The sequence below is a fragment of the Aricia agestis genome, chromosome 11 (genome assembly GCF_905147365.1).
Source record: "Aricia agestis chromosome 11, ilAriAges1.1, whole genome shotgun sequence".
Taxonomy (NCBI): Eukaryota; Metazoa; Arthropoda; class Insecta; order Lepidoptera; family Lycaenidae; genus Aricia; species Aricia agestis.
Genome location: NC_056416.1, coordinates 13644374 through 13665494, shown reverse-complemented (window position 1 = coordinate 13665494; position 21121 = coordinate 13644374). Strand labels below are relative to the sequence as shown.

Here is a 21121-nt window from a genome sequence, read left to right as displayed (position 1 = left end):
ATGACTGCAATGTGCACTTTATTTAATTAAAGTAGCAGCCGTATAATAAACTAGACGTTCCGCGCGGCTTCGCCCGCGTTAATAAGGAATTTCACGGAAACCGTACATTTTTCCATAAAAATGTCCCTTCGAGTGCTCCTCTCTATGTCTGTGCCAAATAACATAAAAATTGCTCCAGCACCTAGTTCGTGAGATAAGCCCTTTCAAATAATTTTCCCCGTTTTTTTTTTATATTTTCCTCTGTTTCTTCGCTCCTATCAGTCTTAGCGTGATAATATATAGCCTATCTAACACAGAAAGAATTTTTCAAATCGGACCACTAGTTCCTAAGATTAGCGCGTTCAAATAAACAAACAAACAAACTCTTCCGCTTTATAATATTAATAGTATAGATAAGTATGTCTAACAATCAGTGACGGATTAAGACTACTTGATACCCTAAGCAATCCACGCTTGTGGGCCCCCCTATCTGTATGACAAGTGACAACTAGAATCGGTTTTTAAACCTTTACCGCGAAGTTTACCGCCTAAAACATTAGTTTTTTCCTAGAAACTTTTTTGGTTTGGTTTTTTGTGATGTGAGAGTGAGACGTGATGCCCTAATACGGATTTTTTTGTGCTTCTTTTTGTGCCTCCTCAGACGTGATGCCCTAGGCAATGGCTTAATTTGATTAAGGGTTAGACAATCCGACCAAAATCTGACATGTTGCACACGTCTTATCAGAATATTGACAGAAACGTTGTCAAATGTCAAACAAAACTTGTTGTTTACTGTCTGAACGGGTGCTGCCGTTTAGCGAGCTAGAAAACTGAGAGCTAGAAAACATTGCAGTAATTATGTCCTATTACAATTTAAAATAGCTGTCGTTTGAAATACTTTGATATTTTATTAAAATGCTATTTTGATTCTCATGGGGCGGTCTCAAAGCTGTATTACTGTTGGATTAAAATCGCAGAACCAGCGTACAGGCTTCCATATTTATAAATCGAACTAGCGTTTTACCATATTTACAACATATCGTGGACGGCAAAAACGTTATTCGGATTGTTGAGTGGCTCGTGTATGGCCAGCATTACGAAGTCGTACATTAATTAAGTGAACGCTAAATGTTTATTACTTATTAGTAAGTACACATTAAGTTTGACGAGCCGATGGAGATATCGATTTCTTACGCTAAGTACTCACATGCGGTTTTGCTCGATAGTTTTACTCCAAATCGCGTAATAATTATTGTGTGGACCGCAAAACTGACAGCTCGAAGGCTTGCATCGAGCCGGCTTGATGGAATTAAATATATCGATTTAGAATAAAACTATCGAGCAATGCTGAATGTGTGGACGAAAGCCCGAGCCGTTTTGCTCGACGTTATTGCTCGATCGAGCAAAACCGTATGTGAGTACCAACTTAGCTACTTAGCAAGGCGAATGTGATTAAAATATCATCGAGCTTTCTCCATGATTGTATGCAAACTAGTGTGGTCATATAAACAATGTATTTTCGCCTTGTCGGTTGGACGATCGGTGCAAATCACTGGTTCAATGCGCATATACTTAAAGCTTTGAACACATTGCGCATTTTTTATGGTTCTCGTCATAGAATCATCCCCTATCCGTGATAGTCATGGATGGCGTATTGTGGTGAAATGAACGATCCCACTTATAGTTATTTACTGTTAATTTTTTGCAGATTTTGGTTGTTCTGTTCTTTCCTATTCGAGTCTGAAGGAGGACAGACTCAAAAGTATCTGCAGCGAATGCAGAACATTATATTCTGGCTACCAAGTAACCAGCCATCCCATGAAAATAATTGGTCTTCAAGCCACCACTTCTGGTTTTCAGTGAATCAGCCATCCCATAAAAATAGTTCGTCTTCAAGCCACCACCTCTGGTTTTCAGTGAATCAGCCATCCCATAAAAATAATTCGTCTTCAAGCCACCACCTCTGGTTTTCAGCGTTTTAGCTTTAGAAATCCTTGATTCACCGTTTTACCCTTAGCTAAAATATTTTCCTTCGTAATTACTGGTCTGCCTATAGCTCCGACTTCCGAAAAATCTTACCAATATTAATTACTGTTTACACGTTTCGGCTGTACACCATGTAATTACATACAACCATAAATTTTCACCGTTCAATACGAGTATAAGTACGGGTTCCCTTAGCCCTTATATCTTTCAACACTATCGTATCTTAATCCGACACGAGTTTTTGTGTCGACAATTATCAAGTTGATTGTATGTGAAAACATAATTATGGTCCTTATCGAGAACAAAAGAAATATTTGAACAATTGAGTCATGATGATTTCGTAGTGAAAGTCGGCCCTTGACTGCTCGTGATCGATCAGATGACTTTATCCAGCAGCAGCATGATAATAGGTGTAATAGACGTATAGACAGGGCATATCAAGGCACAATGTGTACCACCTACACGGCCCCACTTTGGGAGCTGCGATGATTTAGGTTTGGCATCTATATCATTTGGCAGTTTTATCATCAAAATATACAGAAGGTATAGGACGGAGTTTAGTATGTGTACGCGTTTTGAGATAGGTATTATACGCCTTTATCAAATTACAATTAAATATTTATATCATGTTTATAATTATTAATTAACTATAATTATTGTAAGCAGAATTCTTACAATAATACTATAATTAATTATCAGTCCCGGATTTCTCAGAGCTCACGCGTGCACCATTTTTTTTTTTTTTTTTTTTTTTCGGAGGGGGAAATGCATTACGCATACCACCCAGGCGCAGGGGGCGACCCGAGTGGTTATGTGGGACTCCCGTAGCTAATGAGACCACGGTATACCCACTAAACCCCCCCCCCATCTTCCGCCACGCCGCGTATTGACGGGGCCACAGGAACGATACACACATCTGCGACCCCGCCAGCGGCCCGAAGACTCCACGATGGGCGCACAACACGTGCGCCCTCCTCCTCGGCCCCCACCAAGGCTGTAGCAGACGCCCCCCGAGTCTGCTACTTGGAGGCCATGTGGCAGATCAGGTCTGTGGCTCTGCCACCGACCACACCTCGGCCGCAGAGGATAGGGCAAGCGGCGCTCCGTAATACCTACTTGCCTCTTCCTCTGCGGCCCCACCAATGCCGTTCAAGCGGAACGGCCCCGCCAGCTCGCAGGGGGGATAGGGAAAGCGGCAACCTACCACAATGCCTCCCCCCCCCGCGATCCGTCCTCGGCCGCAGAGGATAGGGCAAGCGGCGCACCGTAATACCTACTTGCCTCTTCCTCTGCGGCCCCACCTCGGTGCGCATCCGCAGCGGACTCCTCCAGTCCGCTGGGAGCGCCCTCCTCGGGCCAGGCGGCGACACCGGCCGGCCCTGGTTGCCTCTTTGCTTCACTGCGGTTGTCCAAGCCGCGGTTACTAGAGCCCCACCGCCACGACAAGGCGTGCAACCATCGGGGGGTCACGCGTGCACCATAAAAATTTTGTACCAAGTTTTTTTCCGACAAATGCACGGTGCAGCCTATTCTTACTATTGAAATCTTGAGGTGTAAATTAGAAAATTCACCATCATCAATAACATTTTATCGCTAGTGAGCAGACCTAGATAATCTAGCACGCTTAGCGAAAGGACTATACGTCTTAGTAAATGGCTTAGGGGATAATATTCTATTCAAAACGATAAACACCGATGTCTTTCAAAGATAGCAGGAATATAACTAGGACTAATAACTTAGAAAATGATCTTATAATTAGGACAATCTTTTAACAAGTCTAGGACCAAGCGCGTTTAATCCAATGTACTTTTAGCTTTATGCTTATAGGTAGGTACTCTCAACGTTAGCCCCATAATGGACATTAGCGATTTCAATTCTGTAAAGGGGCACATTCGTCAATGATTGCCCACGATCAATTGAGCCTTCGATCGATGCCTTCGCAATCATGGTCCATTATGAACCAATTAAGAAGAGCCTTTAGATTTGAAGAGATACCCGCTTCCTGTTCTATAGACTAAAATGATAATGATCATGTTTTCAACATATCAGCATTATCGATGCAAGTCTACGAAATGTATGTAAGTAAAACACATGTTTTATTTTATCAACGTATTCCGTATTGAATACATGACACTGGCGGACAGGACATTCACGGACGGTGTATACGGCCCGGACACTGGACACTGAATGCTCATGAATAAAACACCATGACCAAAAACGTAAAACGATACTCGAATAATATAGAGTGGGAAAATTGAAAGAGGAATTAAAGTATAAATTGTTGTTATTTTTCTTCGTAAGTCTACTATGAATTAAAACAATTATTATTTCTTTAAGGTCGAGTGTTAAAATAAAATCGGCCAAGTGCGAGTTGGACTCGCGCACAAAGGGTTCGTTCCCATTATAGAGCAAAAATGGGTAAAATATGAGTTTTTTGTATGGGAGCCCCCCTTAATTATTTATTTTATTTAGATTTTTATTATTAATTATTAAAGTACAAATTCAACTGAGTTCTTTATCAACAATTCAAGTGCATACATATTGCCATTATTGATATCGAGCAAAAAATAGCAAAAAAAAATACGTTAACTATTTAATTTATTTTGTTCTTAGTATTTGCTGTTATAGCGGCAACAGATATACACAATCTGTGAAAATTTCAGAAATCTAGCTGTGGCGGTTCTTAAGATACAGCCTGGAGACAGGCAGACGGACATACAGACATCGAAGTCTTACTAATAGGATCCCGTTTTTACCCTTTGGGTACGGAGCCCTAAAAATAATAAGTAGTTATAAAATTGTGGCTTTCGCATGTTAGATGGCGAATACGATGGGTACTTCGTAATACGAAAAACATGTTACATGTCAATCATTAATCTACTTAAGATCGTTTCAATTTGGATAAAAGTAACTTTGTTTTCGATACTACAATATTGTATACATGTGCGTAAAATAATAGATAAACAATGTAGACGTCGGACATAGTATTCTTTTCAGACTAGCTCGTGACACCAACATACGTCAGTCATGTAGGATTAATGGATAAATACTCTTCATTCATTCACTGTTCTAGAACAGTGACTATAATAATAATTAGCATCAAAATAAAGTTGGTCTGGAGGTAGTTAAGGTAATACAATGTAGACATTTTTAAACTACATATTGCATATTATATCTGTTTTGTAGCTCAGTGAAAAATATTCGCAATACGAGTAGCAAAATCGTCTAGTTTTTGCAGTATTCAAATTATAGAATCAATTCTTATAACCTCATTTTTTTAAGGTGACGCCGCGTTAAAGTAAAAAATCGTTTTGGATATGTTTTAGATCGCTTGTTTTCTATAAGAGGCCGGGCCAGCCTCTCATAGAAAACAAGAAATGGAACAGCAAGAAAGGGAAAGGGCGTAAGCGTAACAAAATGGTTTTTGTCGCGTAATTTAAAAACCATAAATATTGTTACGTGCTAGGGTTCGAAGGATTTGGAGAGAAAGACCTGCTGACTCTCTTGAAGACTTTATTCACTAAGTCCAGGTCACACAAGCACACACTAGGTCACAACACTTAGCACTAAGTCCAAACACTAATAATCACTAGGTCCAATCACTAAGCACTATCACTGTCCTAGGTCGTAGCCAAGTCGTAGGTTTCACTGGTTCACTCACTATTGATCACTTGTGTTCATTCCGAAATCGCCTTGATGATCGCTCGAACCGAACTGAACTGCCTTGACTGCCTGCGGCTTTTTATATGGCGAGACGAATTCCAGAAAGTTCCCGATTCACGTAAACAAGTAAACAACCGTGGGAACTTTCTAGGAGTCTCGAGCATGTACCACAATAAAAGTAAACAAAATAAACCGGTAAACACGTAAACAAAATGTTGGACTTTTCTAGAAGGTTCGAGTATGTACTTGCGCACCTCATGCCATCTAGTATTGAGTAGGGGATTTATGTTGCCTGTGCTCCCTCGGTAAGTTTCGCTGGTTTGTCGCTAGATGGCACCACGTGTCCGTATACCATGTACCGCAACAATATATTTCATATAAGCTATGGGCAAATTATAGTGTATGCTTGAATTGCAGCCTGCAGGGATTCTAATTTTGCCTGTGTTGGCAAAATTAGAATCCCTGTTTTTATAGAGGTCTTTTTGATTAATCATTCTGTGTTATAAAAGTTGACCGATCGTGTTATGCTATGGGTAATTCAAAGATAAAGACATGTTGAATACTGACAATGAACTTTAATATCTTAGCTTTAGTCATTGTTGAGAAAAATCGATATCGCTGAAGCCAAATTATCAAGGCGTTACCTTAATTTTCTAATCTCCTTTCCTCGTAAGATGTGTCACGTGGCTATGTTTATTCACTCAGTTTATTAAAGTCAGACAGAGAAAACTTTCAAGAGATAGTTATAACAATATTTTGTTGAAACGACTCGAAACTATTATATAAGTAATCGAAATCACAATCTCAACAAACTTATAAATAACTCCCTCGATTCTATTGACGATAGTAAGTCACGCGAGACAGTATTTGTCATAAACAATTCACGTTGTCTTTGTTGTTTTTATAAAGCCCGCTGTACACATTAAAAACGCATTAAGCCAACGCATTGGGCCAACGTGGCCCTACTTGGCCATAAATTTGGAGCGACATGTTGGCCAAATGCGCTAGCTTAATTCGTTGGCCTAGTGTGTACAGCGGGCCTGATAGTAATGACTAATGATGGAAACCGGACAGCTAATCAGGAGTTTTTATAGTGCTCAAGTAAGAGCGCACTACTCTTGGAGCACCCTCTTTTCTTTGCTAAGAATATTCTAGTTGGATGGAAGGACTAAGACGGCAAAAGATCGGAAGCAAGACTGCTTATGGCCATCAGACGCATGGATGAGATGATCGCAGTGGTTGTTTTTAGTTGTCCAAACAGAGCTTGGGAACATTTTTTTTGGGATGTGAACCCACGACCACCGAGTCAAAAGCCACGCTCAAAACCACTGGAACACAGAGCCGTTAGCAAATTCTACGTATCTACCAACAGCACTAACTACGGTAGCCCAAGTGCCCCTATAAAGTGGTTCAGTGAATTGATTGTCATATTATTTAACTATTATTCTGCAACTAAACGGGAGCGGCCCCGCCTGCGTACAATTTGTTGTCTATAATGGAGAGGTAGCTTTTAAGGACAAGAGAAAACCTGTACAATGTATATTTTGCCACGAAAAAAATTAACGTGTGTTCTTTTTGGCGACTCGAAGTATTTCCATACTCATCTAAATAGGTTTAGTGGTTAAAGACAGACACATACGCAACCATAACATTACTATTAAGTATGTATGGATTATCTCCCCTAGCAAGATATGCTGTTACATCAGAATGCTCACCTAATGTGCTCCTAAAGTTTGCGCGATGTAAATATGTTATATAAATCGAGCCAACGATATGGGAAACGGCAAATTGTGGGCCCTAAAATGGAGGGACATCGGGCACGATAGTACCTTTAAGGGCAGAGAAAGTACAGATTGATTCTATGAGTGATTGTGTCATCGCGGAAACGCTAATGTAACGATATAACATGTAAACGCATTGATAGCATTTAAGAGTTATGACTCGGGTGGCCGGATTGATGTTAGGTGAGCTATTACATAGAGCTCTGAACAGAACTTCGGACTCCTCATACAATATGTTTGAGAGTTTCAGCGTTGTTTAAAGAAACAAAGGTAATATGCTACTATGCTGATTAATCACAATCATCATCAATACCATTAAAAATGCATACTCACATTATGACCTTATTATTGGTACTTTTCATAGTCCTATATCAAGACTGATGTTTTTGATCATTATTCTGTCATTCGACAAGCGATGTTTGCCGAATAGGCGCCGGCAGCCTATTCGGCAAACATGGCGTGACTTCGGCAAACTTCGGAAAACGGCGCTGGCAGCCATTTCCACACACTCCCAAAAAATTTAACCATCTGGTCTAAAAGACGACCAAACGTAGTCTTGTCGAGGACTCAAACAAGGCAACACAGCTCATTAGTAGCGCCGGTTGATGCCGATGCTTCAGAAACCGCTCTGAGCTATTTAAATATTATTTCATCTTTTCTTCACCTAAGATCTGCAGTGTGCAGCCAGCTTTACATAACCAGAACCAACATTAGCAATAAAATCCTTATCAGGTTGAAAACAGATCAATCAAATAAATTCAGGTAAGCCCGAGGTTTACAGGTAACAGTTGGCAAATCCTAGATTAGGCTAGTTACATTAACTGTTTTGCAAATCGGCTTATTTACTTCCTTAGACAAAGATATATTTTATGATATCTATCTTATGGGCATATATTTTATGATATCTACAATAATTAAGACCAAGATAATACCATAATCACAAAGGTAAAAATAGTATTTGCTTCTCAGGATGCCAAATTCAGAGGGCATAATATTATACAACCTATAAAATATACCTAGTAAAATTGGTCACAATATCCCCCTATCCAACATCTGAAACTAAAATTACAACTTACCAACTCCTGTTCACAGATAACCCGGGTATTTGTCTCGAAACAGTCAAGGCAATTAAGTACAATTCGTTTGTGTCTAACAACTCCAGATTACAGCTCCTTTCCCCGCTGCTTTTTATCGGACAATAGTTTACGAAACGAAAAGGTCAGCCCAAGAACAAATCGGCAATTGGTCCAAGTAATGGCAACAAGCAGGAAACAGTATATCGTACTTAATCATTACTCAATCGTGACTCCCGATACACAATCAAATGGAACTGGTCTAAACCAAAATGGAGCATTTTTAGCTAGAGCTAAAAATGCACATAAGAAGTGAACGTAGACGTTCACTTCTTATGTGATTCGATGGATTTTACTAAAATGATTTGAATACGAAGTCGGAACCATCGGAACCAATTTGTAAGGTTGTCACTGGACATGCAAAAGACAATCAGTCTTGTCAAAAAATACAAAAATCTACAGGTTCAATTTTGGCTAGACTCAAATCATGCCAGACAAGAGGCTTGATTAGAAACACTGGATGATGTGAAGGTTTTCAGCGTCTCGAATGTTTTCATTTTATAATCAGCCTTTAATGGAATCCTTGACACTCAGCTGTCTTCATAGTAGACTATTAACCCTCGTTACGTATGCTAATGCACCTGATCCACGTCCTTCGAGCCCATTCTAAGAAAGATATTCGTATTAATTTTTATTGGATATCCCGTATAGGTCATGAAGTAACGTCTCAATTAACACGGCACTTTGAGCTCTGGGAGCAGGCAATAAGGATCAATATGGCGACGATCGCGAAACGATAACATTTGCCGGCTCGTGATTGCGGATCATGAATTAGGGATGGCGGAAGCGCGGCTCGACACCGCCCGCACGATCTGTTAATTATTATCGTTTGTATGATATTTAAAATAACATTTAAAGCATTGTTAGCTTAGCTGACATTGAGATGGTAATTGTAATGAGAGTTAAGTGACATGTGATTTGGCAAGGACGTGTTATTTAGCAAAGAAACCGTACGGAACTTGGTGGAATATTTTGATTTCAGTAAAGTGAGCCTTAATCGCGATTCGTGACCGGATTTAAATGGCTTGTAATGTTTATGTTAATACTTCCATTCCGCACGTTTTCGTGTCAAATCTTCTGTAGAGCCATTGAGGTTTTCTTTACCGAACATCTAAATTGTAAACAGTGAATGAACTATGGTCAGTTTTTGAAGCCATGATTTTTTTTGACTCGCCTCGTTGTTTAGACTTATGAAGCCACAAGTTTTGTTTTTAATTCGAAAGAGTTCAAAAGATATCTCATGCGGTAAAGCCAACACACTTTAGATCGTAAAGAAAACATTGGTTTAAAAGTCCAAGTAGGTAGTTCTATAACAGGCAAAGCGGGCACGGCGTGTAAAGCGCGGAATGGAGGCGGTTTTTTACTCATTACCTCGACTACAATGGCCGCGATAAATGGGTCTGAGCGGTACGCATCTCTAGTGTTGTCCAATAGGGTTATCGATAAAACCTATTAGTGAGAAATTAGAATAAAATATCAATTTGACAAAAAGTAAGAAAGCACAACTAGATACTAGCGCCAAAATTCGTAACTACGTATCGTATCGTACTCAAAGTATTTCCATACCAAAATTCGGAAAAATCAGTTCAGAGGTTAAGGCGCGAAGATATAACAAACAGACACCCTTTATTAGTATAGATGTACTGTTATTTGAACTGGAATACTATCCAGTGTGTTTAAAGCTTAGCTTAGCTCTATATCTACTTATTAACGGTCATGGCATTGCAGCTAATTAGTATAGCCCTAGAAAAGACTAAGATAATATTATTTTTCATTATATGCGTCTATCAACGCACAGCCCAACTAGACGGATCAGGCTGAAATTTGGCTAATATATATATATATATATATATATATATATACAGGATGTAACAAAAATAAGTGATAATACTTTAGGGTGTGTACGTGTTCCTTGTAGAGAGTTCACTGTGAAAGTAGCAGCGCTGAAAGACGAAAATTTTTTTTCACTTTTGTATGGGCAAGGACCCGAGCGTCACGAGTTCCACATACAAAAGTGAAAAAATTTTTTGGTCTTTCAGCGCTGCTACTTTCACAGTAAACTCTCTATAAGGAACACATACACACCCTAAAGTATTATCACTTATTTTTGTTACACCTTGTATATATATTTTAGCCAAAGCAATAGCTGCTGTATACAGTATAGATATTTTAGTTACCTATAGGTCTACCAGGATCAGATGGCAAATTTTTATGGCAGATTTTCAAAAAATATCCTTGATCATTGGATAAATTTTTATATACAAACAGAATCAGCCGCTATAAGGAAAAAAAAAGGATCAAAATTCAATTACCCCGGTATTGCTAGAGTCAATTTCTTTTCTCACTTTTTGCCATCAGATTCTGGTAGACCTATAGGTTAGGGGGTTTATCGACATACATCATCGACCGCGTTACGTCACTAGGGCGTATTACGTTTTATATTGTTCGCGGGCAGCGAGTGTTGCGCCGCGGGCACTTTTTTACTACCAAATTATTGTTGACCACTTTACAATGTTTTTCTATTGTATTGCCCAACGTGCAAACCTTTTTACTGGTAATAACCGTTTAATGACAGTCTTTGTACGATTATTATTTTGCGCAACGCATTTTGTACACTGAATTTTATTCCTTATCTTTTATTATATAGCAACTCTTTACCATGTAGCGAAACATCCATACTCTTCCAATAACAATGCGGAAATCTGTATATCTGGGAGCACGGCAGTGCTCCAGCCAAGCTTTTTAGCAAAGGCACGGCCGCTGTGCTTTTCTCGAAGCGGTTCGCAGCGTTTTCACACCCCCTTTATCTTCGATGTTAACAAAGCTAGGGATTTAGAATTCCGGTCACTAGGAACAAGTATTAAAACTAGCTTAACCTCCAAATTACATAACATTTTGATAAATAGTTTAATAGTTACGGATGATCAAAGTTACTACATTTTGTCACTCACTGACTGACAGATCATCAAAATTCTAAGGTACTTCTAGCAGACTTAGAACCTTGATATTTGGCAACAAGGTAGGTCGTTATACACAATGAAAGGAAAAATTATGAAACTGGCCAAGTGAGAGTCGGACTGGCGTACGTAGGGTTCCGTACCGTAAATTTGTATGGGAGCCCCCTTAAATCACAAGTTTATGTACTTTTTATTACTTATTATTAAAGTTGAACTACAATTAAGTATTTTCTGAAATTTTCAAAAACCTTACTTTTACCATTATGGACATATAGAGCAAAAAGGGACAAAAAAACGTGTTTGTTGTATGAGACCCCCGATTAATCATTTATTTTGTTTTAGTTGGACTATTGGCTTTTATAGCAACAACAAAAGTACACAATTTGTAAAAAAACCTCGTGACACACGGACGGACGACAGACCAGTGGCGAAGAGTCCATATAACCCGATTCCCGTCGGCTTCCCTTTTGGAAAATCGAATCTATGGGCCAAATACATTTTTATCTAATAAATATTTTACATACTTAAAAAACTTTGAATTCACTAAACGCCTACAAAATTTTATATGCAATAAATTTTTCTCTCACTTGAAATAGTTTGAATTAATAATTAATCGCCTACAAATTTATATAGGCAATGCAACGTGCAGGCGTAGAACATCCCCGATCATAGAAGCCGATAAATTAGCGGGTTATTTCATCATGCAACGATATTTCATAGTAAGCATCTGTCCTTTTCATTCCTGTGTTCTGTTCTGTCGTCATGTTCTGTCTCGTTCCAGCACGCGCGAATATACTCGGAAATAAGCCGATACTCGGTGAGTTATTACGGAGAAAGGTTAATTAGCAACTCACAAGTGCGAGCGAGAAAGATGAGTCATGAAGTAAAATTGTTATGAGTCAAATGGCGGATGAGTGTTTGTAAACATCTTGTTTGTTTAATGTTGTCGAATGTTATTTGTTTTAGCGTTAAGAAGAGTGCAGTGTCGCGAATTTAAATTAATTTGTATTGTGATTTGTTAATAATTGTGACTCGTACTGCTGAGACTGTTGTCTGACAGATTATTTGCTGTCGAAGGAAACTTCGTTTTCCAAACTTAGTTTTGAATGACCGTGTGTGCCGTCACGCATACAACTCAACTCAGAAGGCATTTTTCAAAGGCATAATTATTATCAATCTTGAAACTTGAACATTGTTGAACATCAGTGCTAAGCGTTTTGGTAAGTAGATTTTTTACTCCGGCTTCGCTTCCGAAAATATTCACCCTTCGCCACTGCGACAGACAGACAGCGAAGTCTAGACTCACTAGGTATAGGCTCCCGTTTCCATCTTTTGGACGAGGACACCTAAAAACTGAAAAGTATAATATAATTTTATTAAATAAAAGAAAAGATTTTTATGTTTGTGGCTTTGCAAGAAGTAAGAACATTAAAAATAAGTTTCGACTTCATAATAATTATTTTACGTACAAAAGGAAAAATAGTGTTAACAAAGTGAACAATGAAACTATGATAATTAAATTCGATTAAAATATAAATGAAATCAGAACTGCGAAATACGATGTACACTCCATACTCGCTCGATAGATGGTGTAGCACTCCCTTTATATCGCGGTATCGCTTGTTTGCGGAGTATAATTATTATTAATTAGTATGGTTTAAAAAAATCCGGGATAGGTCGTAATACTCAATCGAAAGTAACATCGATGCACGAATAACCACCTGAAAGTTCAAAAGTTGTTGGGCTATCGTCATAGAATTTGTACTTTGTAGAAGTACCTACCTGTTATTATCAATAATATTTAGCTTAGCACCCATTCTCTATCTCTAGTTATATTATATTCTTAAAATAAAATTAATTATTAATTTTACGACTTAGAATATAATATAACTAGAGATAGAGAACGGGTGCTAAGCTAAGTACAGAAAAGTTTTAACGTGACCTGAAAAGAAAGGAAACCTTAAAAAAAGTAATGAAATCCCACCAAAACATTAAATGCAACAAGAGCCAAGCAAAATATTGCATAGCCATGCAATATATCTATCGTAAAAAGTTTTCAGATCACATTCAAGCCAAGCCTTCAACTTATTTTGTAATTTATTTATATATTAATCAACATTCAGTGAATTTATCAATAGTTTTCTTTATTTTATAATTATTATAGTGGCTTGGCAATGAGCACTAGAGAAATAATCAGCGACTGATTGGATTTATTGGGTACCATCGTCCACATGCGTCGTTACATACTAAAAAACACTTTACGCTTGCCGTTTGTGTAAGTATGAACTACCCAAAATATGAAGTTTTATGTTTGTTTTTATTGTGCTCATTGCCGAGTCACTATAATAATTATAAAATTCAACAAAGTATCTGGAAACATATATTTACAAAAAATAGAGTATAAGCGACTAGGTTTCAATGTACCTGAATTTCGGCTCGTTGCAGCAACAAATACTGACCCCACCTTGACATTAAAACATAAGTAATCAGCGAAACATTGAAATTATAGGTTCGGTGGCTGCCATCGGGTACGTACGGTCAACAAATCATTGACCAGCACGGCCCCTATAAATCGCTCAACACTTAACAAGGCCTATTCATCTCTCTGCGGGCTCGGGGCTCGACAAATTCCCGCGTACTCGTAAATTGCGAGGTATACTCGCTGTGACAAATGGCCCGATGGTTTCCTGAAACCATAATGGAACCGCCGGCTACTCTCTAAATTATGTAATTCAAAATCAATCTTGATGACATCATCAGACGTCCGCGTCTAGATTGGAGATAGCCGAGTACGGTCGGCAACTCAATATTTATTTTCAAATTTCTACATCGGTTTTTTTTAACAAAGTCAGCAAACGAGCAAACGGGTCACCTGCTGGAAAGCAACTACTCGGCCATGGTCACTCGCAAGTCGCAACATCAGAAGATGACTTGTTGTTTTAGTAAAGCATCATTGCATGGCAGGCACTTTTGATCCTGGCGAGTGGCGACAGAGGAGTTGCAGTGGTGGGAATGTGTGGTGGGCCTTTTGCCCGTTAAAAAAAATGGCAGGCACTTTTTAACTGGCAGGCCTTTTAAACTAACACAATATGATTTCTTTAAATAACTTTTTTAATCATTGCTTCGACTAACGTTCTTAAAGTTAAAACATTTTTTACATGTTACTTTACGAGTAAGTGTAAGTACTCACATACGGTTTTGTTCGATCGAGCAATTATGTAGAGTAAAAACCACGGCTCGGGCTTTCGTACACACATTCAGCATTGCTCGATAGTTATACTCCTGTTCGAAGGAAATTAGCTACGAATAATAAAAACTAGTGTCAAAAAAATTGTCCAGCCGGCTCGATTCGAGCCTTCAAACTGGCCTTCGAGCTGTTTGTTGAGTTTTGCGGTCCACACGGTGGTTTTTGTTCGATTTCGAGTAAAACTATCGAGCAAATCCATATGTGAGTACTTAGCATTATAATGCACAAAAATGTCAATATAGGTAACTAACTGTACTTACACAAAATCTCATCGCTTCTTTTGTGTCTAGAAAACATGGCAAAAATTCAATCAATTCGCGTGACGTCGAAGTGTCGTTCGTCTATAAGAAGCCTTACCACCATTCATTAACATGAATTTAAGTAAACATAAGCACTAAACCTTAAACCTAACAAAATATTACCTTAACGAACCAAACAACTCTACATAATATTCCTGCATTACACTAAGAAGACATCACACAAATCGCAGAAACGATTATAACCGGTCACCCAGTTCCACAGACGGCGCTTATTGTTTCGCGCCTCCGAACGGCCCAGGGGCAGCCTGAGGCCAAGCCAGCCCGGGGCCAAGCGACAAGTATTGAGCATGGCCTATCACTGCCCCGAGGTTAGGACTTATTGGCTTTTAGATTACTCCTCGTAACAATGAATCTTATATTATGACCTGGTCTAACAACAAACTTAATGAATTTCAGTATGGAAATTTCAAGATAGCAGAAAAGTTACTCTATATAAATTTATAGAGGTGGCAATTTTATAGTGCCCGGTTTCTGAGGTATTTTGACCGAAGTTTATCTTTTTAATAGCGCTGTTGATTCGTTAATTTTTGACGTTTAATGAATGGGATATCGACACCTCCCTTCTCTTTCTTTTTTCGGTCTATAAAGAAGAATCTGTTTTACTCCGCAGTCGTTAAGCGTTTAACAAGTCTACGACCCCAATTACATACGTTTACGCGTATAGTTTTACTAGCAATGAATAAACGGCTAATGAATCATCAAGTAAATTAACTCTCCCTTAGCTGATATTATAATTGGAGTACCATTATGTAACTAATGGGCTGGTTATGTTAATATTAACGTTATTGTTTACGGAAATTGGCATCTCGGGTCGCTATTCTCGAACTTCGAACGCCGCTTCAATTCAGTGGTTTTTGTGCAAAAAGTGAAAGAGAAGTACTACGAGTATTAATATACTTGCAACGTTTGGAGTGACGGGTATCCATACTATTATAAATGCGTGTGTCTGCTTTTCTGTCTATTACCTCTTCTCGCCCAAACCACTTAACCGATTTTGATGAAATTTCAAAATGAAATTTGGTATGGAGATACTTTGAGTCCCAGGAAAGGACATAGGATACTTTCTATCCCGGAAAAATGTATGGTTCCAGCGCGATGATCGAATTCAGCAACGGAGTCGCGGGAGTCGTCTAGTTTTTTTTTCGAAAGGGTCTAAGCTACAGCTGGTCTGGTTAAGACCATGGTAGTTTAAGCGTGGCTATAACTAGTCCGTTGCTAGTTGGTTTTGTGATAAACAATGAGGGGGCCTGGCCCCCTTCCCTAAAGTCACACGTGTGACATTCTAATCGGGCAATATGTCGTCTAGACTATTAAACAACCAAAACAAACCACCAAGTTTTCACCCAAACATGTAACGGTACTTAGAATGCAACTCGGTACCGGGCCCTTATCTTATGGTACCAATTCCGACCTCCGAGGTCACAATTCGAAAGTACCATGTATCGATACCATCACCTTAATTAAACAACCTTCGTTTAACCACGTGTCATTAAGAAAAAATAATTTCTATTTTAGGTTGAGGTCACAAGGAAAACCGGGTACAGGTATCGAGATATCATGTTACACGATACACTGCTACTCAAGTTACAGTGTAAACAATATTTTAAATACTAATTGTAGCTTGTAAGAAAAACTTTACAAGCTATAAGCTATCCTACTTCTCCTCCTATCTTCTTCTGATTAATTTCGTCGCGGGTCCCAAGACAGCTTTAGCATGTCCCCTGGGCTCCCTGAGATCATATCAAAGGGTTTTTTTTTTTATGAGATATGGGGGCAAACGAGCAAACGGGTCACCTGATGGAAAGCAACTTCTGTCGCCCATGGACACTCGCAGCATCAGAAGAGCTATAGGCGCGTTGCCGGCCTTTTAAGAGGGAATAGGGTAATAGGGGAGGGTAGGGATGGGAAGGGAATAGGGGAGGGTAGGGAAGGGAATAGGGTAGGGGATTGGGCCTCCGGTAAACTCACTCACTCGGCGAAACACAGCGCAAGCGCTGTTTCACACCGGTTTTCTGTGAGAACGAGGTATTTCTCCGGTCGAGCCGGCCCATTTGTGCCGAAGCATGGCTCTCCCACGTATAAACATAAACGTTTCGTGGTTGGATACCGCTGTCGAACCTGCGGCAGCACAGGAGATACCTACAGCGGTGGAAATGGTGGGCCTAAGCCCGTTTCAAACAAAAGCTACAAGCTATCATCGTTTTGCTGGATCTTTAGTTTACAGAAATTTTATATACTACATTAAGAGCCTGTTTCACCACTTTCTGATAAAGTGCCTAATAGGCTATTCACAACTTTTTTGACAGATTCTCCATTCTTAATCTGTCAAGTTAATTGGTGGATAGCCTTATCAGGAAGTGGTGAAACAAGCCCTAAATCTTCAATAGCCGCATCGTTTTCCTGTAAATTGACCCAAATTCAAAGTGATATAGAGTTATCTATTGAATTTATATGGAAGCCAGATTTTGTCCAAAGCTTTATTCACGCAAAAATTAAATCAAGAGCTGTATACATTTTGCTGCAAAAATATAAAAAGTCCTTTTCCGTAATTTCAGTGAAGAGTTAACAGATAGACCGAGACATTTCACATTTATGTGTAAAAATATTTGTATTTGGGATCCTGTGATGAACCCAAAGATCCACCACACCTAACCTAATCTATCCCTTGTAAATTATTAATAATATTATGAAAGCCAATAATATATTATTTAACAAGTCATTGAGCGTAACATTTCGATTTCGTTACATCTATACTTAATATTATAAAGAAGAGTTTGTTTGTTTGTTTGAACGCTCTAATCTCAGAAACTACTGGTCCGATTTGAAAAATTCTTTCAGTGTTAGATAGCCCATTTATCGAGGAAGGCTATAGGCTATATTTTATCACGCTAATACAAATAGGAGCGAAGAAATAGAGGAAAGTGTGGAAAAAACGGGGGGAAATTATTTGAAAGGGTTTATTTGAACGCTCTAATCTCAGGAACTACTGGTCCGATTTGAAAAATTCTTTCAGTGTTAGATAGCCTATTTATCGAGAAAGGCTATAGCTATATTTTGTTGCGCTTAGGCTAATAGGAGAGAAGAAATAGAGGAAAGTGTGGGTAAAACGGGAGAAATTATTTGAAATGGCTTATTTGAACGCGCTAATCTCAAGAACTACTGGTCTGATTTGAAAAATTCTTTCAGTGTTAGATAGCCCATTTATCGAGAAAGGATATAGGCTATATTTTATTACGCTAAGATTAATGAGAGCGAAAAAATAGAGAACAATGTGGAAAAAATTGTGGAAATTATTTGAAAGAGGGCTTATTTGAACGCGTTAATCTCAGGAACTACTGGTCCGATTTGAAAAATTCTTTCATTGTTAGATAGCCCATTTATCGAGAAAGGCTATAGGCTATATTTTATCACGCTAAGACTAATAGGAACGAAGAAATAGAGGAAAATGTGGAAAAAAACGGGGCAAATTATTTGAAAGGGCTTATCTCACGAACTAATGGAGCAATTTTTCTGTTATTTGGCACAGGTAAGAAGTAGACCACGTGAAGGATCATAGGCTATTTTTTGTGGACTAATTAGTCTGTGAAATATCTAATTTACGCGGGCGAAGCTGCGCGGAACAATATATTTCGCGTGGTGACGACATCACGCGTAAACGGCTGAAATTTGGGACTTTGAGTCCCGAAAAAAACATTGGATACATTTTGTCCCGGAAAAATTACTGTTTACTGCACAATATACTTTTACGATTTGCGCGTAAACTATTCAATCTATTTTAGAAAGATACTTTGAGTCTCGGGAAAGGACAAGGAATACTAATTTTGTCCTGGAAAATGTACGGTTCCCGCACAATAAACTTCCTAAACTTTTTAATCTATTTTGATGAAATTTGGTATGGCAATACTTTTAGTCTCGGGAAAAGACAAGGGATACATTTTATCACGGAAAATACGGATCCCGCACAATAAACTTTTATGATTCTCGCCTAAACTATTTAATCTATTTTGATGAAATTTAGCATGGAGATTGGAGATACTAATTTGAATCTGGGACAAGGAATATTTTTTGTCCCGGAAAAATGTACGATTCCCACACAATATACTTTTCTGATTTGCGCCTAAACGACTCAATCGATGTACGGGAACAACTATAAAGTCCACGCGGACGAAGTCGCGGGCAACAGCTAGTTAATTATAATTGTGATGAGATAATAAATTATACACCGGAAAGAGTTAACCCGTAGTGAGTTAATAAACTCGACCAGACCGATAGTAGCTGTCTGCGGTCCGTGAGACCACCATTAATTACTGAATCATATTCTTTTCCAATTACTAATATCGATTTTAATAGTCTATAAGTGCCAGTCATGATCTCGATCAAAAGTTGTTGCTGCGAAATGATTCTATTGGGAACTTACGTCGCGGCGCAAAAGTCGATTTTTTGTTCGTTGCTACTGGTGGTAGGCATCAGGGGGGTGAGCCAAAATCTTTTCGTTTTCGCTTCGTTATAGAATCGCCGATGAAAATGTATGGAATTGACATAAGCGTTCGTTAGTATGACGTTGACGTTCGACTCGTCTTATGTCAATTCCATACATTTTGACCGGCGATTCTATAACAATGCGAAAAGTTTCGGCTAAATGGCCAGGTTACATGTAGCGTCTACTAGAATCAACGATTGTAGACCGTTCCAAAAGGGTTATTTTCTGACCAATAGAAACAAAACTCTTTTATTTCATTACAATTTACATCAGGACAATGATCACAATTGCTCAATATAAAAATATTAATAAAAATTACGAACTTCTTTACTCCACCACAAGTTACCATACGTCAACATTTTTTTCCTATAATGCGGCATGAACGTGTGTAAATGCCGAAGATTTAAGATAATAGTGTGTGTAATAACACAACTCAGCTCCATATACGCCATATACGCGGTCTGTTGAGACGTCACGTCAACAACAAGGTGACTTTTTTCGCCGGCCGCGCGGAAGTCGGCGCAAATGGATTCATTACATACATTAACATGAAGAAATGGTCCGATATTCGTGAGCCAATACACAGGTCGCAGTCGCATTAAATACAGCTTTTTTTGCCAGCGGTACTTAACGTGTAATGAATTTATGAACACTAGCTTCCATATGATCACAAAAAAGTGTTTCAATACATCAATGGATATAATTTAAAACAAAATGAATATTTCAGCAGCTTCCCAGCTGATAAAATAATGATTGTACAAAATAAATACGAAGAACAAACCGCGCCGTAACCATAAAAAAAAACTGGACTAAATAAGTTCATTCCTTTGAGATCTATGATGCTAAATTACTAGAGACACTGAAAATTAAAACACTGCAATTACCGTTTAATTACGACACAAAAGAACAAGGAAGATAAACGTGGGTTTACTTAGACTTATTTGTAAAGTAAAGCTAAATATTATACATATTTTATGTCACTCCGAGGTGACATGAAATATGTATATATAACGCAAATTACCAAAAATGTACCCGCTAATCCAAACCCGCTAAAAATTACAAACTAGGTACATTAGGTACTAATTTAATAAAGTGCACTGTCTTATAAATCAAGATTTTAATTAGATATTGATTTGAATATAATCAATTAATCATAAATTATCATAACGAGCATTTTAAATTACGTATTCGTGAGTAGGTGCGACTGAAATATAAATTGAAATGTTAGTTTCGTAGAATTTAAATTATATCGCTTACCAATTAATATAGAATTACATTTTTTAAGTCGTTTTAAAACTTAGTATTTAAAATACATAATCAACCTAAAACTTGTTTACTAAGTACAGTTAAAAAAATACAATTCAGTACCAAAAAATTAGGACGAACCCGCGGCCCGCCACGCGCCATATGTATGGCAAAAGGTCATAGACTGTAGGTACTTATATTATTGACCTTTTGGAGAACAATGTCACTCGTGTCACAGATAAGAAAGTGTTCTGACAGGCTGTGACATTGACATGATATACCATCGATAAAAACTAACAAAAGGAGTGAAAGCATCACTTTAGTTTTCAG

General features: G+C 38.4%; 1 protein-coding gene and 1 long non-coding RNA gene across 12 annotated transcripts in view; one reads left to right on the top strand and one right to left on the bottom strand.

Moving 5' to 3' along the window:
• LOC121732070 (rho GTPase-activating protein 21) overlaps positions 1-21121 on the bottom strand; it is a 393449-nt gene that overhangs the window by 242908 nt on the left and 129420 nt on the right. The gene's annotated exons all lie outside the window — the stretch shown is intronic.
• Positions 414-10227, top strand: LOC121732071. The gene is made up of 3 exons (XR_006036317.1): positions 414-480; positions 4968-4970; positions 10214-10227. It is a non-coding gene; the product is annotated as an uncharacterized LOC121732071 (long non-coding RNA).